At 43.9% G+C, this 24,239-nt stretch overlaps 1 pseudogene; it reads right to left on the bottom strand.

The window, feature by feature from the left end:
- Nucleotides 1-931: 931 nt before the first annotated feature.
- On the bottom strand, nucleotides 932-1,049 carry LOC124559039 (annotated as a pseudogene).
- Nucleotides 1,050-24,239: the final 23,190 nt, after the last annotated feature.

Below are 24,239 nucleotides of genomic sequence, written 5' to 3'. Positions count from 1 at the left end.
CTCAATGCCTATACTCAATAAACACGTTTCTGATAGTATCCATACACAAATCTGACAAAAGCCCTCCAGTGCGTAAGCAACCAACAACTACGTGCAGCGGAATGGGAAATTACCAAAAAATCCTCAATTAATACCAAAGTCTTCTCCGGCGCTACTAGCTCGACCACGACAGGCTGCGACCTCTGATGTCGCGCGACTTCTGCCCAACACACCCTGCGTCCGACCACTTCCGACTCCTCTCGAGAACTGCTCGCTCGCTACTATTTGCTATAATAATATCTCAGGCTCAGAGTTAGTGTCTGCACGCAGCAGAACCATAGACGTCCAACTTTCAATATCACTTTGCATTGTTACGACTAGATATTTAACCGACCTGTCTGTCTCGAGCAGCATACCGCTAATGTTGAATTCGAACATACAGGATTGTTTATCCTTCTCATTAGCACTAACTTGCTTTTCCCTAACTCTTACAGGAAGGTGCCATTTATCACACCAAACAGAAACACTGTCTTGACTCTACGACCATACTATCCCGTATACTACAGCGTCAATGCAAACAGCCGCTTATTGTACTGGGTGGTGAACAAGGAGCGCTTACAAACAAGAAAAACTCAGAACGTTATCTTAAGGGGGAGAATTGGTCCTGGGGTCAGTCTCTGTCTGATTTCCCCAACTCAGACTTGGAGGGATGTGGGAAGTTCTCTAAAGCTAAAACTAAACCAAACTCCTCCCGCACAGGGCATGAAGACCCAAAGGTACCGACTGGCCGCCGTGTCATCCTCAGTCCACAGGCGTCACTGGATGCGGATATGGAGGGGCAAGTGGTCAGCACACCGCTCTCTCGGCCGTAGGTCAGTTTCCGAGACCGGAGCCCTACTTCTCAATCAAGTAGCTCCTCAATTTGCCTCACAACGGGTGAGTGCACCCCGCTTGCCAACAGCGCTTGGCAGACCGGATGGTCACCCATCCAAATGCTAGCCTAGCCCGAAAGCGCTTAACTTCGGTGATCTGACGGGAACCGGTGTTAACACTGTGGCAAGGTCGTTGGCCGGGGAGCTTGTCTACACTACAGTAAAACGTACGGAGAGTCAGGAAATGAGGGTAATCTTGTAAAAATTCTTTGTTACTTCGGCTCTTGTTCGGCAATGTTTATAATTATCTCGGTAATCATCTTCGATAATGGACGCGGGATAGTCTGAAAATGTGTTGTGGCTTTTCCTGCGTCCTAGAACAGCAGCGGAAGCTACACAGGAGATGTAGCCGCGACGGAGTTTCTGGCGACATGCTGCCCCACTGCAGGACGCCAGTCCAGGTTGCTTGTTATACACGGTCGTCGCGTAGGCCCTTAGGAATGCTGCCTGGCTGCCACATCAACTGCCGCTGGTGCAGACACTTAGCGGAATTCTGGCCACAGTTTTAGGAGAAAGTGGTCAACAGAAGTTTTTTGTCGTGGAAGAAGGCACGCGGTTGATTTACTGCCGAGACGACTTGCGGTCGCGGCACCCCGACATCTTCGTGACCGCGGTACATCCATTACTCTTTCGGCCCACTCGACAACACGCCGCCACCGCAGCCACAAATTTCGATGGGTCTACTCAACGACGAGGAGGTGGGTGTAATTAGCACCACCTACACTACTGTTGAAGGAAGCGTCTGCGTTTACTCTCGTCCAAGCGGACCCCGACTGCACAGAGTTCAAATGGTTCAAATGGCTCTGAGCACTGTGGGACTTAACATCTGAGGTCATCAGTCCCCTAGAACTTAGAACTACTTAAACCTAACTAACCTAAGGACATCACACAAATCCACGCCCGAGGCAGCATTCGAACCTGCGACCAGAGAGGTCGCGCGGCTCCAGACTGTAGCGCCTGGAACCGCTCGGCCACCCCGGCCGGCCTGCACAGAGTCTACCCCTCCGCCACAGCACCATTCGTGGCAGACCCGGTGTCCAGCAGATCCCAACCGGTGATCCCAGCGACGGGCGCTTACCTCCTTATCCCAGCTGAGACACCGTTCGTGTCCATTCAACGAGGAAGCTATACATCGAAATGGAGACAGAAGTAAATCTGACTCGGAAGGTACTACGAGCACATGACTATTCCAACAGGACAAACGAGTATACAGGTTGTATCAGTATTAAAGTAAACTGTTATAACTCACAATATATGACAATAAAAACAAAAACATTCCTCTAAACATGGGTTCGCAAATGAGCAATTTTCCAGGTAACTGCAAACGTGTGTTTACGAGCCACCACGGACTTCGTTAAGGGACGTTATCTTTGTTAGCATACATGTAATTGGAATATAAAGTTATCGATCGAGTCTCCATCTTATTGGGCTCAGATACCGCCGGTGGTCTACTTTAATATACTGCTTTATCACGTTACATGTTACAGTTTACTATAGACTTGTACCAGTTGAAGGAAGTGTTCCACGTGTGGTCCTCGCATTTGGATGAATAGCGTACTCGTTTCTGGTGCGAGTTATCATTTGTTTGAGACAACGTCGGATCATCTCGCTCAGCTCGACAAGACCATAAAATACATTGCACCAGTTCTTCAATCGTATCAGCTAGAATGCTGTACACTTCACTTCTGAGATGAGTTCAGACAAAAAAATCCAAAGAATTTATTAGCTGCGAGGCCCTTATCAATGTTTAGCTGTTTTACACATGTGACTGCAAAGGAGATACCAGGTGTCTTTGCTAAGAGTCGTCAGGCGCATTTTCTCTGGTGTTTCGGCAGACGTACGTAATTTCGTTTTTACATTGCTTATTTAAGGTCAGCCCAAACAATTACTGCTCGTCACATCTTTTAATGTGACGCCCAGTGTCAACAGAAAGCGCTTGTTACTGATTCGATAGAGCGGTCCAAAATTAATCTATTCCTATACTCTTCCATCGATATGTGCTAACAGGGACAGTAAAACACGAAGCAATCAGCAGTGACTTAGCGCTGCATGCTTGGCGGCAGCAAGTTGGCGCAGACCAGAACAATACTGTCACCGCTGGAATACTCGTTATTCTTTGAGTTTTACTATTCCTATTACTCCATATCAATAAAAGAAATACCATACTAAATTTGAGGCTGCTCTATCGAATGAACGAATTGACTCCAGCTACACAGTGCAAAAATTAAATACATCTGCTGAAGCACTAGACACTAGCCCCTGACGAATCTTAGGAGAGCCACCATGAGCACTAGTTTTATGGAGTTATTGCTGCCATCTGAACAGCTAATTTTATTAACGTGAAACTGCCCCTATTTAAATCACGTTTTATAATTTTGTTTAGAATATTTCTAATTTTAAACACTATATTTTTTATGTAAAGGAAAAAAAAATGGTTCAAATGGCTCTGAGCACTATGGGACTTAACATCTTAGGTCATCAGTCCCCTAGAACTTAGAACTACTTAAACCTAACTAACCTAAGGACATCACACAACACCCAGCCATCACGAGGCAGAGAAAATCCCTGACCCCGCCGGGAATCGAACCCGGGAACCCGGGCGTGGGAAGCGAGAACGCTACCGCACGACCACGAGATGCGGGCTAAAGGAAAAAAATTAAACTCCTCGATCAGGCACTGAAGAGAACGTGATAATTCATTCATTCATTCATCGTGATAATTCATTCACTCATTCATCGTCGAATGCGGTTTGGAAGAACGTCAGGTCCGCATACTTCGCTCCCGGCCGTTGTCGACGCCCCGATCTTGGAGCCGCTATCTCTGTCAGGCAGCTCCTCTGTCGCCATCGCCAGGCTGACTGCACTCCACACCAGACCTTTCACCAAGGAAAAATTCCTTGCAGTAGCAGGTCATCTCACGTGAGGTTCTGTCTATTGACTGGTCGACTACGGGACGAGCTATTTTTTTACGCATGACTGGAAAAATGAAGGCAACGTTACTCTTCCCCCCCCCCCCCCCCCCCCTTCCACTAGCTTCACCTGTCGGCTAGAACTTGCATCGCTGTACATATTTTGAAACGAGTTGGGAGTCGGTCGACAGGACGTAAAACCATGATCTTCTTTCTTCCTCACGAGTTGGCAGTTGACGCCGTGCTTAGACACAAGTTTTATTAAGACTGACACGGAACATTGTTTTGACGAGTAGTATTTTTTTTTAAATTTCAAATTAACAATTTTTCATCTTTTTTCACCTGATAGTGTATAACAAACACCTCTCATTCATTTCTGCCTCTAATCTTAATTACAGCCGGCCGTTGTGACCGAGCGGTTCCAGGCGCTTCAGTCCGGAACCGCGCGACGTATTGCCGCAGGTTTGAATCCCGCCTCGGGCATGGATGTGTGTGATGTCTTTAGGTTAGTTAGGTTTAAGTAGTTCTAAGTTCTATGGGACTGATGACCTCAAATGTTAAGTCCCATAGTGCTCAGAGTCATTTGAACCATCTTAATTATAGATCAGATGACGGCAGTAGTTGAAACGACGTTATAAATAAAGTACATTTAGCGACCCACTCGGCTTTATTCACAAACCATTTCCGCACCTTAAGGTGCATTTACATAGGCCCTATTTTACGTTAATATTTGGCCACAATAACATTGCTGTCAACATCGCTGCAATGTGGCTGCAATAGACGAAAATTCTGCATTATGGCGGGGCAATATTGTTGACGGTGCATGTAGTTTAAGACATGTTGCCGAACGGTTGCCGGTGTTGGCAAAATGTGCAAATGTGTGTGAATTCCTATGGGACCAAACTGCGGAGGTCATTGGCTAACAACAACACAAATACCCATGCCCGAGGGAGGATTCGAACCTCCGGCGGGAAGGGCCACGCAATCCGTGACATGGCACCTAAAACCGCGCGGCCACTCACCGCGGCGCTGGTGGTGTCCAACAAGGATGGAGACTGTTCCGTATTGCATGGCAACATCTGTCTCTGTCGTTGTCGGTAAATGCTTCCCTCTCGCTCTCACCTTTGTTTCCTACTTCTCTCACCGACGGTGCTGTAATCGTGAATCTGAGCGAAAAACAATATCGTCTCGCTTTTGTTCGAAAGCCACCTGTTCCGTTAGTTGTTTCTTGTGTACAGCAATGGAGAACGGGAAAAACGAGAAAACTACGAATTTATTGAAGACGGACGATTCATCTACGACCAGAGGTATGGGGCGTCGAAAATAATGTATACAAAGATCGGCATCTGAAAACGTGCCGGTGAACAATAATGAAACGCAAATAAAAATTGTATTTTGATTTAAAATTTAATGAAATCCTTCATTCCTTCTAGCAAAGAGCTGCATACTTCTGGTACCAAGAGGAGTACTGATGAACAGTGCACTTTAAAGAGGTACATTGAACTTCTGTACGAAACACCAGTAGCTAAAAACCAAAGGGTGAGCGCCAGTCGGCTTGTAACTGGTATAAACTGTCTCATTGTTGTAGAAGAATATTTTGAAGCATTTCACCTCGGCTACTTTTTCACAAGTGTTCAATTTACTATACCTTGCACAATTGGCCAATTTCGGCCTTACGGGCCATTTCAATGGCTACTGCTCTTGAAAATTGCCTGTAAAACCGAAATTGGTCAATACGCTTGTGAAAAATTAGCCGAGGTAGGAAACTTCAAAATGTCCTTTAACAAGGTACTCCACATGAAGAAAATGATCGGCTTATCCAAGATTTCGAAATTCTTGTTCCGACATTCTGGGCCGGCCGCGGTGGCCGAGCGGTTCTAGGCGCTTCAGTCCAGAACCACGCGGTTGCTACCGTCGCAGGTTCGAAGCCTGCCTCGGGCATGGATGTGTGTGATGTCCTTAGGTCAGTCCAGGGGACTGATGATCTCAGATGTTAAGTCCCATAGTGCTTAGAGCCACCTAACCATTTTGACATTCTGGTAAAATTCTGGAAAAGTACACGAGCTAAATTTTCAGAAGCATTCCATCTACTTAAGGCCACGTTCTCATTCAAAATGGTCGAAAATTCAATTTTTTAAATTGCATTTTTTTAATGTTGTAAGTTTCTAGAACTTTGTGACGAAAATGTTTACAAGTTTTGCGTTAAAAAAGTTTCTGCAGCCCATTCTTCGAAGGAGTGCCACGGCTGCCATGGGACGCCCTCAGACGGAGACGCCCGGCTCACATAGAAAACTTGTCGTGCCGCGACGCTCACCCCCAAAATAATTTATATTGCAGTGTGTATGTAAACATGTTCGTCGAAAAAGCTGACGAACAACGTGTGCAGGCAGCCGAACGCAGCCAGGTCGGCTTTTCTCGCAAAGAATAATGAGGGAATTTCTCTCCAGAAACAATTCTAGTTTGAGGGACGGTTGATATACGGTCCTGGAATTGCAGACTAGACGTAAGCAACGAAAACACTTTTTGTTGGTAAAATTTTGGTCAAAATTGGTCGAAACGTAATATTTGGTCCACATAGTTATTTAGAATTTTGAAAATCTAACTACAGATTTGTATCCAGCGACAAGATAAATATATAATAGCATGTAATTTTTATAAAAAATGAACTGATAATGCATATAAAAGTTTTCCGTAAACTCTAAACAGCTTTTTCCCTAGAAACGATTTTGCAAAACAGCGTACAGCGTAAAATAAGAATGATTCAGCCTTACTTTGGCCCCCAAAAGTAAATACTTTTCTTGGGAACTTATACCTATAATATATAAAATTCTTTAATGTTAACTTTTTTTGTAAAGCCATGAAGAGTGAAAGAAACCCACAAAAATTGAACTCAAAGTTCGAATTAGCACCATATCGTCAAATTTAAAGCTATTTTATTGTGGATAGGTATAAGCTCCCACAAATTTAATGTAGTGTCGACTGATGTTATCCATTATTTATTTCAGATAACTCCTGAGGGGCTACACTCCACGCAGTCTGCGTACTTGGGACTCGCAGGGCCTTGATCAAACCATAATTACGAAGTCTATTTTGTTTTGTTTTTTGTATTGAAAATCTAAAATAAAGTTCAAAGTATGATCTATCATAATCCCTAAACAGATCCTTTGTTTGTCTCTTGTCTCAAAAAAAAAAAAAAAGAAAAATCCAAACTTTGTCTCCCTTTTGCTCATTGTAATGAGAACCTTGCCTTAAAAAAAGAACGCATCCACAAAGCCTGATTTCTCGTCTTCTTTCCAACTAATTCCTTGTGTGATGCACGGGCAGGAGAGACCCACTCAGTTCTGCTAACTCGCATTCTTCCATTTTGCGGCAATAGCATATAAACATTTCTGGCCCGGAAATGTCTTGCTGCAAACATTGCCAGGCAAAAGTGGCTGGTAATGGCGACTTACATGTGGGTGCAATTTGAGCGGCCGTCATGTTGCCTGACAACGTAGTCGGGATACAGTGTGGGCAGTATACCCCTGTGAACGTACCTCCAGAGCCACAGTCTGCTCCCTCGCGTGCAAACTGCGTTTACCGACGAGCAGAGCAGGCTATTCCGGCGGTGCGTGCCACGGCCTCTGAGTGCCCTCGGCAGGTGAATCACAAGCGACGAGAATAGCGCTCGCTGTGGATCGGCTCTACCCCTCACAGCAGTTACTGCGGACACCGAATACACTGCCGGAAAAAAATTAATACGCCGTTTTAGAGATTTCCACTTCACTCAGGATTTATTGTTGCCTCTGTGCATTATGTTTATAGACCAATAGCACAGACGAATATCACCAGATATCGACACATGCTGACACACCGATATCAACACACGGTGTAAGCTGCACGGGCGGTAATGCAGGCGCTGATCCTGGCACCCAGGCGATCATACAAGTGGCAATAGTGTCCAAGGATACGTTATGGCACGTCTGATCTATGGTCACGCACTTATTTAAGAGTTGCTGGGTGGTGGTTGACGAATTACACGAGTCAGTTCTCGTCGCATCATATCCCACACGTGCTATATTGGACACAAGTTTGGAGATCGTGCAACCAGGGAAGTTGGTGCACGTCTTGCAAAGCACGTTGAGTTTCACGGGCAGTGTGTGGGCGAGCATTATCCTGTTGGAACAACGCATCATCTTCCTGTTGCAAGAATGGCAAAAGAACGGGTCTAACAACATTTTCCACGTACCGAGCGCTGGTTAGCGTCCCCATCAAAAATACCAGAGGTGAGCGAGTAGCCGGCCGGTGTGGCCATACGGTTCTAGGCGCTTCAGTCTGGAATCGCGTGACTGCTACGGTCGCAGGTTCGAATCCTGCTTCGGGCATGGATGTGTGTGATGTCCTTAGGATAGTTAGGTTTAAGTAGTTCTAAGTTCTAGGGGACCGATGACCACAGATGTTAAGTCCCATAGTACTCAGAGCCATTTGAACCATTTTTTGCGTGCAGGCAGAATATGATGGACAGTGTCTTGAAAGGAGGATATGAGATGAACATCAACAAAAGCAAAACGAGAATAATGGAATGTAGTCGAATTAAGTCGGGTGATGCTGAGGGAATTAGATTACGAAATGAGACACTTAAAGTAGTAAAGGAGTTTTGCTATTTGGGGAGCAAAATAACTGATGATGGTCGAAGTAGAGAGGATATAAAATGTAGATTGGCAATGCCAAGGAAAGCGTTTCTGAAGAAGAGAAATTTGTTAACATCGAGTATAGATTTAAGTGTCAGAAAGTCGTTTCTGAAAGTTTTTGTATGGAGTGTAGCCATGTATGGAAGTGAAACATGGACGATAAATAGTTTGGATAAGGAGAGAATGGAAGCTTCCGAAATGTGCTGCTACAGAAGAATGCTGAAGATTAGATGGGTAGATCACATAACTAGTGAGGAGGTATTGAATAGGATTGGGAGAAGAGAAGTTTGTGGCACAACTTGACCAGAAGAAGGGATCGGTTGGTGGGACATGTTCTGAGGCATCAAGGGATCACCAATTTAGTATTGGAGGGCAGCGTGGAGGGTAAAAATCGTAGAAGGAGACCGAGAGATGAATACACTAAGCAGATTCAGAAGGATGTAGGTTGCAGTAGGTACTGGGAGATGAAGCAGCTTGCAAAGGATAGAGTAGCATGGCGAGGTGCATCAAACCAGTCTCAGGACTGAAGACAACAACAACAACAGAATATGATTTCATCGCTGAAGACCGCAGCGCGCCGTTTCATCTTCCAGTTGATCATCTGACGGCCCCGTCGAACGATGCACGTCGACGCTGAAGCGTGGATGGAAGACAGGCTAAAGGCTCCCACTGTTAATAACCGGTTCGGAACAGATTGTGTTGTCACGTCTGTCCGCGAGAGCCCTCTTATCTGTGTTGCGGTAGCTGTACCATCTGCCAGTCCTGCACTTACAATACGACGATGCTGATGGGCGTCTGTGCTACGTGGACATCCAGAACCCCATCTGCCGGTATGAGATACTTCACGTTGTCAGTGATACCAGTATCGTTGTACAACTAACCCAGCACGTCCTGCTTGTGTGGCAGTTCTCCTAAAAGACAATCCCGCCACTCGCAAGGTCACAACTTGACAGCTCTCAAACTCGCTTAGTTGTCTGTAGGCAGCACGTGTACGCCTCCGTGGTATAGCCGCCTGCTTGCTTCACACGTTTGCATCACACTGAGCCATCTGGCTGGCTATTAAAGGTTAGACACAGGTGACGGTAGTTATGTCACTACGCTGTCTGTTGACGGACGACGTAGAAAGCATTATCAGTACATCTATTTTCCCTCTACTTTTCATCGGTTCAAAATCGACGTCGTATTTCCAGTTGTATTAATATCTAGCACTGCAGTCTCGTTCAGCAGAAGTTTTGTCTTGAAGACACCATACCAGAGGCAGAGGGCGAGTGAAACTCCCCACATTTAGCCACACATGTTGCGCACGAATGTGTTAATATTTAGGGATTAAGGAATGCCTAATGACTTTGAGTGTCTGTTCCTGACGACGGGCGGTAGATGCCACTATTTTGCTTTCAGACTTAAGTTACAAGCCCTGCTCTTAATTTCTTCCTCTTCTGCAAATGAGTTAACAATTTGACATTGTGCCACTAGTCGTGCTAGCGACGAATCCTCTGTGTCTTTGGGAGAGGAGCTGGGATGAACTTTTCATGTCGTCGGAATGTGCGTTCTGTACTACGGTATACGTTGGTGAGAAGAGGCACAATACTCGCAGCGCCAGTGGCTTTAGTTAAACCGCACACAGCTGCCGAGTCGTACCTAATGATAAACACCTCTGGGACCTCAGACTTGGATGTCTTCGGGATTGGCAAAAACTGGGTTTCCTAAGCTGGAGCTAGGTCAGCAACAGCTGTCCTCTAACACCGTGTGTGTTTTAGCGACCGCTGTAAGGTGTGATAGTGGAACTTGTGTGCAACGGAACTTTTAAGCTTAAACACCCAGATAAGCATACAGTATACAAAAGAATTTTAAAGTGGGCTGTATGTCGTTGATTTGGATAGCTGTGGAGACGAATCAGCCATTAACGGTAAACCTATAGAACAACCTGCTGTTGTATGAAGGGCAAGTTGCTGGGTTTGCAGAGAAAGAATACAGTCAGAGTTCTAATAGTACACATTTATTCAATACTAGTTGAGAAGCATTTCCCAGGTATTTATTTATAGCTGTGCTTGAGACTTCGTAAATACGGAATGCATTTTTGACGTATAAAGCCTCTTTGTATACGACGTCTGAAGTCGTGTGGTTAGGGACATGAACGAACAGCTTATTTCCTTCACTAACACGGGAGAGACTGCGAAGCACACGCTGAGAACTCTGGCGGGTTTCTCTGTGAGAGAAGGGTTCTGAGGAGCGAGATAATGCATGACGATCAGAGTTACATCTCACTTCGCTTTTGGAATGAGTTTCCTAAGAACGAGTTAAAGCCCGATGTTCTTGAGCTACGAAGTCTCGTCTCACGGTCTTCACTGGATTCTTGAGACTGCATAGTCCTCAGTCTTTTAATTCTTCTAGTGTATCCAGAATGACTCGACCGTCTTCAAAACATTTTTATTTGTAAACAAAACGAAATCAAAATGTAATGTAACGAATAGGTGCCAAAATAGTAAAGCAAACTGAATAGATTTGTTTTTTTTTAGCAAAGAATATCAATAAAACTTATCAAAAGAATCAAAACAATGTCGTTTGGTTTTTAATACACAAAGCGAAATCAGTAACTCCATATATCCCAGGCAGCTAAATTCACTGTTAATTTGTATTTCTAAAGACAAAATTGTGGCACTTAATTCTGTCGTCGATGTAAGCTTCCGAAAATACATCTGTCACTGAGTTTAACAAACTAACAGCGTTATCTAATAGGTCTTTGGTATACTACGCCGTGATGGTCGTGTAACTGAGAGAAACATCCGAACTACTAAGCTCAGCAGACGATTGTACATAAAACTGTAAATTACGATACCTTTTTTTCTGTTCCGAGTTTGATGACATAGTAGTTTCGGGATTAGCGTGTTCAAACAGACAGACACAACGGTTTGTATAAATGGCTCTGTAGCATATCTTTTTCTTTCCGTGATCGCTCAAGTACCTGTGGAAACCCAATTAAAATTCGTCCAGTAGTTTTGGATATTAGCCCGTTCAAACAGACATACACGACAGTTTCACTTTTTCATTATTAGTATAGATATGCCCCTCTTCCTTTCAAAATCGACAAGTTCTTTACGCAAAAAATGACCCTTCAGGAATTTTCTCGGTTTCGGAAACAGTATGATAATCAGAACATGCTCGTAACGCATAAGAATCTATTGAATAAACAATTAATGTGATTGGTAGCACAACAAAACAAATAATTTACTCATAAGAGTCAATAAGGCTACAGTCAAATATGATTCATATATTGTAGTTGATGAAATTTTACCTGGATACGAAAACCTCATTAAAGCGTACTGAAAACACATCTAAGTATAAAATTCAACAAAACCTTTTTCTATGAAAATTTGGTAACTAATTACGTAAAAGTTGAAATACGTAACACTTCCACCTCAGCGCAAGTTGCTAATGCTAGGTGTGGGAAATACTGGAGTAGGTGGGAAATTTAGAGATAGTTTGTAAACTATCAAATACTTCATTTCAGCAAATTGTTTTCTTCTGCATGCAATAAAATCGCCTGACGATAAGAAACATGATTCTTGAAACGCATAGCAATTAACTGAATTAAGAAATAAATAGTTAATGTGTCTGGTATCAGAACAAAACAAATAATTTAAACCGAAAGTACCGGGACAGATGAATAGGGGGAGACAGTCAAGCAGTTGGAAACGCAGGGCTTTCAATTTGGCAGACACAAATCGGGATGTGTGCCAAGGTGCACTGTGTTGCAACAAACGTATCCCTTAGGTCAGCGTCCCGCCTTCATCTGGCTGAGTAGAATAACTCCGACTCTCCGATTATGTAAGAGCCCTGAGGTAGTACACCAGCGGAACACCGTCTTATTCCAGAAAATGGATGTCATAATTTTTTGATGGATTTCTGAGTGCGTAACTTCATCGATCGGCTGGACCGACTTCGCCATCATTGCTATGACTGTTCCTTAATTTTAGGGTCGTAAATCGTGAGCCAGCTCTCATCCTCATTCACTAACCTGGCGAAAAAGTGACGTTCATAACCTCAAAATGTGTCAAAACGGTTCTGGATGCTGAAGGAGAACAACAATTCATCGATAGGCAGAGAGACACACACACCCTTTATTGAGCAGATGTTTTGCTACCTTGTGGGTGACGGAGCAAGTGTGAGGTTGAAGTCCATGTATTAATAGTATCACTCGTATGCGCTGCAGGTTCATACGGTGTAAAAAGTTTTTGACTCTGAGATTTCTGCTCTCGTCTAAGGAACGCTGAGTGGAATTGAACCCTGGCCCCGTGGTCACAAAGCATCGACATTAACCAAATGCTGCGCCATCCGACAGCTCACATTTTGTTTGTTCACTTTGAAGCTGACAAAAATTTGTCTCACTTCGAGTAAAAAATTAAATTAACATAATTAGAAACATTTACGTGAACGTTCAGTGCCCACTCACAGATCTCTACCCAATGGCCAGGAACGTCCTCTGACAGATGTTGCAACATCGGCAACGGAACCTGCCCTTTTCAATTTCTTGATAAGTTCTGCCACAGTGTCATGGGTTATCCAAGTTCTGTAAGGAGATAAATGACATATACAACTTTAATCTAATTTGATAAATGCTTTTAGTGTATTTTATTTTCCGGATTATCTGCCCATAGACGACTCGTTCCTGCTTTCAACCTGCTACTGTGCTCTTTGCTTATTGCATATCTCAGTGTGTGGTTGTATGTTCACTGGAAAACAGAGAATAACCAGAGACAGTCGTACTTACAACGTCGCAGGATGTCTACTCGTGCCTTTTGAAGAAGAAAAAGAAGGATGATTAGTGTTTAATGTCCGATCGATGAAGAGGTCATTGGAGCATACCTCGGTATGAGGAAGGATGCGAAACGAGTTTGGTGAGAATGAGGAAGGAATTCGGAGGTGGCCTTTCAAAAGATCCCATCTCGTCATCCGCCCTGAGCGATCTGGAGAAATCATGTGAAACACAAATCTACAAATCTGGGCGGCCGGACGGGAATTAGAACTACTACTGTTTAGAACACGAGTCCAACGGTTTAGCACTGTATCACTTCATAGGCTCGTGCCTGCAGCTGCTTACTGTTCAGACATTTTGCACCCATTTCGCTGAAAGAGTCATCGTGTCTAGGATATTGTTAATAATGAAACCTAAATGCTCCAAGGAGACGTCCAGTACCTCGGTTACTTTTTGGCTGATATTCGCCTGTCAACAGTGACATTGGATTGTTAATGACTGGAAATATGTTGCCTCGTCGGACGAGTCTCGTTTCAAATTGTATCGAGCGGATGGACGTGTACGCGTATGGAGACAGCCTCAAAAATCCATGGACCCTGCATGTCAGCAGGGGACCGTTCAAGCTGTTGGAGGCTCTGGGATGGTGTTGTGTGTGTGTAGTTGGAGTGATATGGGACCCCCGATATGTCTAGATAAGACTCTGACAAGTGACACTACGTAAACATCCTGTCTAATCACCTGCATCCATTCATGTCCGTTGTGCATTCCGACGGACTTGGTCAATTCCAACAGGGCCAAGCGACTCACCACACGCCCAGAATTGCACCAAGTAGCTCCAGGAACACTCTTATGAGTTTGAATACTTCCGCCGGCCACCAGACTACCCAGACATGAACAATATTGAACTTATCTGGGATGCCTTGCAACGTGCTGTTCAGGAAAGATCTCCACCCCCTATTACTCTTACGGATTATGGACAGCCCATGGTGTTAAATTCCTCCATCAATATTTCAGACATCAGTCGAGTCCATGCCACGTCGTGTTGAAGCACTTCTGCGTGCTCGCAGGGGCCTCACACATTATTAGGCACGAGTACCAGTTTCTTTGGCTTTTCAGTGTGGTATGTATGTTGCGGTTGGCCTTCAAGTTTAATAGAACGTAAATAGTGAATTTTCACTCAAGTTTAATAGAACGATGTAAATAGTGAATTTTCACTCAAGTCTCATTCTAGTCGCTTCACAAAAAGCACGTATACGTCTGTTGGGTTATACACAATGCTGGTGACTACTTTGAAGGTCAGTAAAACTTTGAAACACGTATCTATTTTGTACGAACTGTAAATAAATAGTTGCCACTATTAAAGTTCCAACCCTCGTATATAAGACCATAATGTTGCTTAGCTGTCAGGAATCAGCAGAGCTGGTACTGGAACCTCTTTAGTTTGCGTAAGGCGTCAAACAACTTTGTCACTTAGCCCCATTGTCCTCACAATATAGCTTGTCCACAAATGACAGGTACGAGCCTGCAATCACGGGTGTCGGTAACAGCGAGACTTCCTAAGCTGCTGTTAACGCTTCGAAGCACGTTGCTTGTTCTGTTACGCAACTTGAGTTGCCGATTTGACTTGTTATTTGTGATTTTATCTCATTAACTTTGAATTCGACAGCTGCCTAAATCAGGATATGAAGCTGTGTTTCCTCCATGCAGTCTGCCGTATAATATGGTACTTTAGCAGAGTGTTAGTATCATTGTTGTAAATTCAGTAGCCATTTTAGGGAATAATGCTTCTTATAAATTGTGTTCATTAATCAGAGTAAACAATAATCTGTTATAAATAGACTTGACTTAGATTTCAGTAACAAATATAACGCGTTGTACGCCTACGTTTATGTTCTCATTGTGAGGGTGTTATTGTTGCGCACAGTGGTCCGACTCAGTGATTGGTTGCTTATTATTCAATGAAGGTCGAGCGCTGCACTCGCTCGTCCTGTATGATAATATATTTGTTTATTAACTAGGGAGAATTGTGTCGATTTCCCCTAGGATTATAACTTTGTTGTGTGTTGTCTCATGATAACTTGGCTAACAATCCTGCATTATGCCGGCGTAATAAGCAACAACTTTTTTATAGCAACTTCATATCATAACGCAAGTCAGGGGAACACGCCTCCCGATCAGAGACGACTGACACAGTGCTTTCATAGTATAACAATGATTACATTCGCCGATGGTATCGCCATTCTCAGTGAGAGTGCAGATGAATTACAGGACTTGTTGAATGGAATGAACAGTCTAATGAGAATATGTAATGAGAGTGAACCAAAAAAACACAAAATTAACAAGCAGTAGCAGAAACGAGATTAGACACAAAGTAATCAAATTGTGGATCACGTAGTTGATGCTTAGTATATGCAAAGAGAGCATTCCAGGCCAATGGAAGTTTGTTATAGGGTCAAACGTTTGAGGAAGATATTTCTGAGAATGTTCGTTTGGAGTGCACGGTAATGAATCATGCACTGTGAGAAAACCACAAAAGAAGCGAGTCGAGGAATTAGTGATGTGATACTGTAAAAGGATGTTGAGAATTAGGTAGACTAATAAGCAATGAGGAGGTACTCTGCAGAATCGGCGAAGGAAGGAACGTACGGGAACCGCTGAGAACAGGAAGGGACATGATGATGGAGATATGTTACATCAGGGAGTAACTCCCACGGCACTAGAGGGAGCTGTAGATGGCAAAAAGTGTGGGGTAAGACAGAGACTCCACTACATCCAACAAATAAGGAAGGACTTAAGTTGCAAGTGCTACTCTGAGATGAAAAGATTGGAACAAGAGAGGAATTCGTGACGGGCCGTATTGAACCAGTCAGAGGACTGAGAACTTCCCGCACCCTCTGGTCCCCCTGGCCCACTTCTACCGACCCACAACATTCCACCCAAAAAAAGAGCCCTTAAGATTTATCACGAAATGTGCTCTGTTAAATACTTATTGTTAGCATTAATACGTTTTAGCTTGTGAAATCCTCTCTTCGTGGAAACTTTTCCTAACCGAGAAAACATTGTGGGCAGGCCAGTCCTTTAAGACCAATACTATGAATTTAATGTGCATAACTTCTAATCGATAATGAGGTTCTTAGGCACTAGACATAGATCCTAAAATGGAGGATTTACACAATAATGCAGTGTGATCAGAAGATGTCTGACAAAAACAATCTTTCATTTAAAGTTTATTATTTATTCCTTAAAACATAGCTGAACACATCTCATGAAGAAAAGACAGCCAGACAGTTGAGTAATAAAATCTGTATGAAAAATTTAATTAGTCGTTATATGTATAGCGGTGTTACTCAATTGCATGAGAAATTACACGCTTATTACTCAAAAATGACGGTCTGAAACCCAATTTGAAAACCTGCTATTTCCTGACGGAAAACAGTCACTGAGATATTGTTGACTGAAAGGTTCATACATTCAACATACGTACGTTGAATGTCTGACAGGTGAGCGTATATAATTCCACAAGTGTGGAATAAACGAACGCCGCTGGCGCGCAGGCTGTGCTGAGAAAACGAGGGCGTGTTGCTACAACTGCCACACCGTTCCCTGGACATCCTGCGGTCAGCACCACGTCTCAGCCAGAACCGATGCTGCCTCCACCACATCTCCACCCGGAGTCGACGCTACCTCCACTGCGTCTCTATTTTTTGGCTCTCCTTTCCCGGCAAAAAGTGCTGGTAGCCAATAGCGAAAATACAAAATACTGCGGTGGAATAGCGAGGTTTCTCTACAAAATGGAGAACCCCGCCAACACAGTGCGTCGTGATCAGACGCCAATCATATAGCAAACCTCTCCTCTACTACTAAAAACGGTCCGCACCACCTGTGTGCTCGTGACGTCACACTCTAATATACCAATCACATGTTGTCGCGCCTATAGCACTGGCCTTGCGTCAGAGGGTCTCTGAAATTACGAATGCCAGCTCACGAAGCTACATCATTAATTTCTGCAGTGCGTGTTTTCTAAAGCGGCTGATGGCTTCCTGCAAAGGCAGTCCTCAGAATATAAGGAAACAGCACCTGCCTACTGTCAGTGGCACCTCTCCGCGCCTGTGGGGCGGGAGGGGGGGGGGGGGGGGCGGTAGGCTGGGTGAGGTTGTAAAGCTGGACAATTGCTACTCCCTGAGGCGCATCTGCAGCCATAGCTGCGCTAAGCCTCCGGTCTCCACTCCAAGTAAAGCGCCATTTTATGCAGCATTCTCTTTGCCCCATCTCAACTCCAATGCACTGTGTCTTCTCATGCACCCAAGAAGGATTCAGAAACCAGAGACTTTATCACCATGCTAAAGAAGGGAAATGAACCTACATAGAGCACTATACGACCAGTCACCGTGGTCCAAGATCTTCAACAAAAACATGCTTAATGCAGTCCCCACCATTATCATCCTCTAATTACACAACGAGTCTCGAATTAAATGAAAAAGGCATACAAAATTACCAGCCGCATTTTATGACACTTCCCTTTCTGCGTAAATTTCATACCGTGGGTATCTCGCTCAAGCCAGATAGAGGAGCAGTGACAAGCAAAATTTGCAACCAACAACCAGTCTGATTTTTGTATATGTTAATTTACTGCTGGGCTGGTGCTGAAGGCAGGTCTTTCAGGATTGCGAAATCTTAATAATGAATAAGGGCTTACGTTGCAGTAGAACAAATGAGAAATAATATTTTGTCTCACGGCTCAGAGTTTTCATTACATTATAGCCCACGAAAAATCTTACTCTGCCTGACATTTAATGTGGCTCCTTGCCCATCCATTTGTTACTTGGTCAATATGGCGACAAAGGTCCATTCATACTCCATACCTAATAAATTCATTTTTATTTTGTTTTACACGTCTAATTCCGTAGGACCAAGTTGAGTGGCAGATCTCCAAGGTCATGGAACGCGTCAGCACATGAAATTGCAACATAAAAATGATAACATATAAAATAAAATGTTTATGAACTCAAAAAATACAAGTCATAAGTTTATGTAAACGCGATCAACAATATTACACAGGAATAAGCTTAACTTCCAAGGAACTCCTCGACAGAATGGAAGGAGAGACCCACGAGGAAACTCTTCAGTTTCGATTTGAACGGGCATGGATTACTGCAGAGATTTTTGAATTCTTATGGTAGCTAATTGAAAAGGGCTGCAGCAGTATACTGCACGCCTTTCTGCACAAGAGTCAAGGAAGTGCGATCAAAATGCAGTAATAAGTGAATGACAGCTGCTAAATCTTGGGAATAAGCTGATATTGTTAACAAGAAACGACTGTAAAGAATATATATATTGAGAAGGCAATGTCAGAATACGCAGAGTAATGAACAAGGGTCGACAAGAGGTTCACGAACTTACACTACTTATTGCTCGAACCGCTCGTTTCCTTTTAGAATGGGAAGGTTACCTCAGAATATAATCCCATACGTCATAAGCGAATGAAAATAAGCGAAGTAGACTACTTTTCGTGTCGAACTATCACTTACTTCAGATACCGTTCGAATAGTAAAAATGGCAGCACAAAGTCTTTGAACAAGATCCTGAACGTGGGCTTTCCAAAACAGTTTACCATCTACCTGAACACACAGTTTCACTAATCATACGCTCATTCTCTGAAATTAAAAATTCGGGTTTTGTTGAATTGTGTGTTAGAAACTGCAAAATCTCAGTCTTACTGTGATTTAGCGCTAGTTTATTTTCTAGAAGCCATGAACTTATGTCTTGAACTGCTCTATTTGAAACAGTGACAACGCTACACACAACATCGTTTACTACCAACCTAGCGTCATCAGCGGACAGAAATCACCTCTAATACTAAAGGGCATATCATTTACGTAAATAAGGAACAGACGTGGCCCAGCACTGATGCCTGGGGCTGGGGAAATCCCGCCCCCCTCAGCCCCCCGTTTAACTGCGCCCCGCTCATATCCCACATCACAGCCATCCTCAACACTATGGAGAATGATCTTTTGCTGTCTGTTATTGAAGGAAGAGGTGAAACAATTGTAACTATTCCCAACATTCTATAATGGTCGAATTTATGTAGCAATATTTTGTGATCAATACAATCAAATACCTTAGTTAAATAAAAAAAGATGCCTAGCTTTTGAAATATTTTGTTTAATCCATCCAGTACCTCACAGAGAAAAAAAGAATAAAGCATTTTCAGTTGTTAAACCACTTCTAAAACCGAACTGTACATCTTATACAAATTATGTGATATGAAATGATCAATCATCCTTACATATACAGCCTTTTCAATAACCTTAACAAACACTGATGGCATAGAAATAGATCTAAAATTGTCTGCATTATCCCTTTCTCTCTTTTTATAAAGCAGCTTTACTATTGAGTACTTTAAGCGTTCAGGAAACTGACCATTTTTAAAGGAAAAATTACAAATATGGCTATGTACAGCCTAACATGTGCAGCACAGTATTTTAATATTCTGCTAGGAATTCCATCATATCCATGACAGTCCTTAGTCTTCAGTGATATAATTATTGACTTAATCTCCCCCTTGGAAGTATCACAGAGAAGTATTTCAAATGTAAGTCTCGGAAAGCCATTTTCCAAGAGAGTTATACGATTCCTTGTAGAAACCAAGTTTTTGTTTAAGTCTCCAGCTATACTCAGAAAGTGATTGTTAAATATTGCAGCTACCCTATGTGATCAAAAGTATCCGGACACCTGGCTGAAAACGACTTACAAGTTCGTGGCGTCCTCCATCGTAATGCTGGAGTTCAATATGGTGTTGGCCACCCTTAACCTCGATAACAACTTCCACTCTCGCAGACGTATGTTCAATCAGGTGCTGGAAGGTTTCTTGGAGAATGGTAGCCCAATCTTCACGAACTGGTGTTCGTGTGGTGAGGCCCGGCGTTCCAAAACACCCCAAATGTGTTCTATAGAATTCAGGTCAGGACTCTGTGCAGGCCAGTCCATTACAGAAATGTTGTCGTGTAACCACTCCGCCACAGGCCGTGCGCTATGAACAGGTGCTCGATCGTGTTGAAAGATCCAATCGTCATCCCCGAATCGCTCTTCAACAGTGCGAAACAAGAACGTGCTTAAAACATAAATGTAGGCCTGCGCTGTGATGCTGCCACGCTAAGCAATAAGGGGTACAAGGCACCTCCATGAAAAACACGACCACACCATGACACTACCGCCTCCGAATTTTACTGTTGGCACTACACACGCTGGCAGATGACATTCACCGGGCATTCGCCATACCCACACCCTGCCATCGAATCGCCACATTGTGTACCGTGATTCATCACTCTACACAACGTTTTTCCACCGTTCAATCGTCCAGTGTTTACGCTCCTTACACCAAGCGAGGCGTCGTTTGGCGTTTAATGGCGTGATGTGTGGCTCATGAGCAACTGCCTGACCATGAAATCCAAGTTATCTCACCTCCCGCCTAACTGTCATAGTACTTGCAGTGGATGCTGATGCAGTGTGGAATTCCTGTGTGATGGTCTGAATAGATGTCTGCCTGTTACACATTACGACCCTCGTTAACTCTCGACGGTCTCTGTCAGTCAACAGACGAGGCCGGATAGCGGGAGGACGTTGTTCCAACATTCCTATAGGCCATGGAGGGTGACTGTGACCCTGTGCGACATCATAACGCCTGGAAATACATTGCTACCATTTCCTCATCAAAGCAGTCCGTTGGCCGCTGGTGGGTGTCCAGGAATAAGCAATCGGTAATTTTTCCAAAGTTTATACAGAGATAACTAGTGTCGGTTATAGTTACCAATTCAGTTTTGCTCTGATAGTGATGCTTGTATGCTTCATAGAGCTGAAGAGGCAATTTGTGGAGGACTAGCTATCCAAAGGTTCAATGTAACCATGGCAGAAGGAAGTTCTCATCATGAGAACAGAAACTGATTTCTGACTGTTGTGGCCCTGCACAAAACTGCTTTTTGGTGCAGTCTGGCCAATAGATAGTGATTTTCACCAGGAGAAAAGGATCCTAAGTGCCATGGTTTATCTGACATACTCTGTCAAGAAATGCTTGTGGCAGAAACTTAGTTAGATGTGGCATAGTACCAGCATAACCAGTTATTAAGTCCTCTTGTAGGCTATTGGGATCCCTTGTCGAGGTCACTCCGCCATAGCAGACCACTGTTTGCCTTGGATGCCATACCAGTCACCCGCAGGTCTCCATCCTATGCCTCATGGGACCTCTCCATTGCGTTCTGCAACCCCTGGAGCTGATATGTTCCCCGCCCAAAGCTGCCGAGCAGCTGATGCTGGCTCACCTCGACCACGACCGTGTCAGATGGGACGCGCCCCCAGCTCTCCGGTTGCACAGCCACGACTATGCTGTGTGCATCTGCCACCACTACATCAGACTGCCAGCTCACTGTGTGTTGCTGCGTGCCGCACTCCTCGTCTCCATGTCATCCTGCACAGTACTTTACGACCAGGCTCAGTGTATGAAATTTCCTATTATCTAACATACATCCTAGATATCTCCCTAATACTGAACAAAATGTGGCTACCTTAGCCAAAAATAAGAAAATTGAATGTCATGCAGTTGGTTCAACAACTAATTACATAAAAATTTTCGTTATTATTTGCACTTTCGATGCTGAAAAATGTATTAGTCCCACGTTATTTTACCATTTACTACCTTGGTAGCTACAAATGGTTCAAATGGCTCTGACCACTATGGGACTTAATTCTGAGGTCATCAGTCCCCTAGAACTTAGAACTACTTAAACCTAACTGACCTAAGGACATCATACACGTTCATGCCCGAGGCAGGATTCGAACCTGCGACCGTAGCGGTCGCGCGGTTCCAGACTGTAGTGCCTAGAACCGCTCGGCCACTCCGGCCGGCTGGTAGGTACATCGTACAAGCCATACCTTAGGCCGATTAGCATGATTAGTGCCTAATTAATCCTGCCCGCCTGGATAACCACACGGTCTAACGCGCTGCTTCCTGAGCGGGAAGGCGTACTGGTCCCCAGCAATTTCTGAGTTCTCTCATGATTCGTTTCACGTGATTTGAACTTGGGCGGTATGCTGAGATGTATTTGAGCTACATTCTGTGTTTTCTCAGAGTAGCTCTCCACTGTTCTGATTTAAATTGTGGTCCATTGTCTGACATGCTGTCCAACAGGTCCTACTTGTGTCTTAGGCACAGTGAATGCAGTAGCTCTTGATAACAGCATGAGAGTCACATACTTAGATATGAGCTCCACAGGAACTAAGACATATCGATATCCATGGCCAGTTACTGGTAATGCACGCATCAAGTCTGCTGCCACAAGGTCTCACGATTTCTGGGACACCACAGGATAGAGTGGTGCCTGCATTGTCGAGGTGCTGGGTTTCACATTTTGGCATGCCTTACAGATGGAAAGAACCTTCCTTATACTCCGTTGCACATTATTAAAGGGGCATACGAATTTTCAACTTCAATTCCTTTGGCCCATAGTTCTCGTAGATGAGGTTGCTTTCTAGTATGATTTTATTTATTAGCTCTTCTAGGATTGTGAGTGTCCACAGTGAATCCGTAACACTCCTTCGTTGGAACAAGGTTTCCTCAGATTCCTTCAGAGCAGGCCGGGGTGGCCGAGCGGTTCTAGGCGCTACAGTCTCGAACCGCGCGACCGCTACGGTCGCAGGTTCGAATCCTGCCTCGGGCATGGATGTGTGTCATGTCCTTAGGTTAGTTAGGTTTAATTAGTTCAAAGTTCTAGGGGACTGATGACCTCAGAAGTTAAGTCCCATAGTGCTCAGAGCCATTTGAACCATTCCTTCAGATAAACCACTCTGATCGTTGCTTCCTCTCTGTTTGCCATTTCTCCTTTAGCTATCTAAGTACCGGGTCCTTGCCCTGCTCCTTTGCTATCTCCGGAAGTGTTACTTTGATATAATTCTCAAAGACTACGTTAATTAGATAAAATAGACTGAAGTGGTTTCTTTCAAGTCCTTTACTGTCTCTTTCTTCCTTTCTACCAGTAAATGTTGCATTGCGTCAGCTGTTATGCTCGTAATGCCTTGCACGTGTGTGATGAAAAGTGAACACACTGCCTCAGTCTATCGTGGGTTTATTTGGCTGTCAGCAGAAATTCAAGCGCTTGGTAATGAGTGTACAACAGAGGAAGTACCGAAATTTTTTGAACTCCCATGGCCACACTCTCTACCCTATTACGTGATAATACAAAACGAGCTGCCCTTTTTTGCACCCTTTCGATGTCCTCCGTCAATCCCACCTGGTAAGGATCCCACACCGCGCAGCAATATTCTAACGGAGAACGGTCCTGCCAATGAAACGCAACCTTTGGCTCGTCTTCCCCACAATATTATCTATGTGGTCTTTCCAACAGAAGTTGTTTGTAATTTTAACACCCAGGTACTTAGTTGAATTGACAGCCTTGAGAATTGTACTATTTATCGAGTAATCGAATTTCAACGGATTTCTTTTGGAACTCATGTGGATCACATCACACCTTTCGTTATTTAGCGTCAACTGCCACCTGCCACACCATACAGCAATATTTTCTAAATCGCTTTGCAACTGATACTGGTCTTCGGATGACCTTACTAGACGGTAAATTACAGCATCATCTGCGAACAACCTAAGAGAACTGCTCAGATTGTCACCCAGGTTATTCATATAGATCAGGAACGGCAGAGGTCCCAGGAAGCTTCCCTGTGGAACACCAGAAATCACTTCAGTTTTACCCGATGATTTGTCGTCTATTACTACGAACTGCGACCTTCCTGACAGGAATTCACGAATCCAGTCGCACAACTGAGACGATACCCCATTGGCCCGCAGCTTGATTAGAAGTCGCTTGTGAGGAACGGTGCCAAAAGCTTTCCGGAAATCTAGAAATACAGAATCAACTTGAGATCCCCTGTCGATAGCGTCCATTACTTCGTGCGAATAAAGAGCTAGCTACAAGAAACCCTCACAAATCCCTTCT

This window comes from Schistocerca americana, chromosome 1 (assembly GCF_021461395.2).
Source record: "Schistocerca americana isolate TAMUIC-IGC-003095 chromosome 1, iqSchAmer2.1, whole genome shotgun sequence".
In the NCBI taxonomy this organism is placed as follows: domain Eukaryota; kingdom Metazoa; phylum Arthropoda; class Insecta; order Orthoptera; family Acrididae; genus Schistocerca; species Schistocerca americana.
The sequence above is the reverse complement of the archived record's forward strand: the minus strand, read 5'-3'. Positions and strand labels throughout refer to the sequence as shown.